Here is a 1,128-nt window from a genome sequence, read left to right on the forward strand (position 1 = left end):
TATTATTATTATTATTATTATTTATTGAATTTATATCCCGCCCTTCTCCTTGCGGACTCAGGGCGGCTGACAATCAGTTAAAAATACACCAATAACAATTACAAAATTAAAATTAGTTAAAAAGAAATATTTAAATGTTGTCTAATTAAAATATGATTAAAACCCCTCTAAAAATTGCCCTAGGCCAGTCCCGCTTGTTGGAATAGCCATGTCTTGAGGGCGCGGCGGAAGGAAGGGAGATCAGGGATCACCCTGATCTCTGGGGGTAGTTCGTTCCAGAGGGTGGGGGCTCCCACAGAGAAGGCCCTCCCCCTTGGGGTCGCCAGCCGGCACTGTCTGGCCGACGGCACCCTGAGGAGACCCACCCTGTGGGAGCGTACAGGCCGATGGGAGGTAATCTGTGGCAGAAGGCGGTCTCGAAGGTATATTGGATTAGTTAACGTTACAAACGTTACGTGGGATGTTTAAAAAAAACAACAACCCCAGAAGATCGAAAACGTGCTCCTTTATTTCAGAAGACGTAGCTGAGCTCCTGATTCTGCTAAATCCCATTTTGAATTTAGGACAATTGAGGATGTCGTAATTTTCCTTCAGAATTTAGTGTGGCGTTTTTAGGAGCCGGTGTTATCCTAGCCTCCCAGCTCTGCTTGTGACAATGGGAACAAATTGCTAATTTGATTCCGTAGATTTGATATATACATACCTGCCGCCACTCATCTTTACACCTCAAGTCAGGAGAGAGAGAGGGAGAGAGAGGGAGAGGAAAGAGAGAGAGAGAGGGAGAGGAAAGAGAAAGAGAGAGAGAAAGAGAGGGAGAGAAAAGAAAGAGAGAGGGAGGGAAGGAGGGGGGAAGGGGAGGGAGAGAGAGGGAGAGGAAAGAGAAAGAGAGGAAGGGAGAGGGGGAGGGGAGGGAGAGAGAGGAAAGATAGAGATGAAAGAGAAAGAGAGATAGAGGGAGAGGAAATAAAGAGGGAGGGGGAAGGGGAGGGAGAGAGGGAGAGAGAAAGGGAGAGGAAAGAAAGAAAGAGAGGGGGAGAGGAAAAGAGGAGAGGAAAGAAAGAAAGGGAGGGAGGGAGGGAGAGGGAGAGAGAGGAAAGAGAAAGAGGGAGAGGAAAGAGAAAGAGAGGG

General features: G+C 47.4%; 1 long non-coding RNA gene across 1 annotated transcript in view; it reads left to right on the plus strand.

Annotated features, from left to right (window-relative positions):
- LOC107299211 overlaps positions 1-1,128 on the plus strand; it is a 28,162-nt gene that overhangs the window by 3,875 nt on the left and 23,159 nt on the right. The window lies entirely within an intron of this gene.

The sequence above is a fragment of the Protobothrops mucrosquamatus genome, unplaced genomic scaffold (genome assembly GCF_001527695.2).
Source record: "Protobothrops mucrosquamatus isolate PMUCROS unplaced genomic scaffold, P.Mucros_1.0 scaffold4676, whole genome shotgun sequence".
Taxonomy (NCBI): domain Eukaryota; kingdom Metazoa; phylum Chordata; class Lepidosauria; order Squamata; family Viperidae; genus Protobothrops; species Protobothrops mucrosquamatus.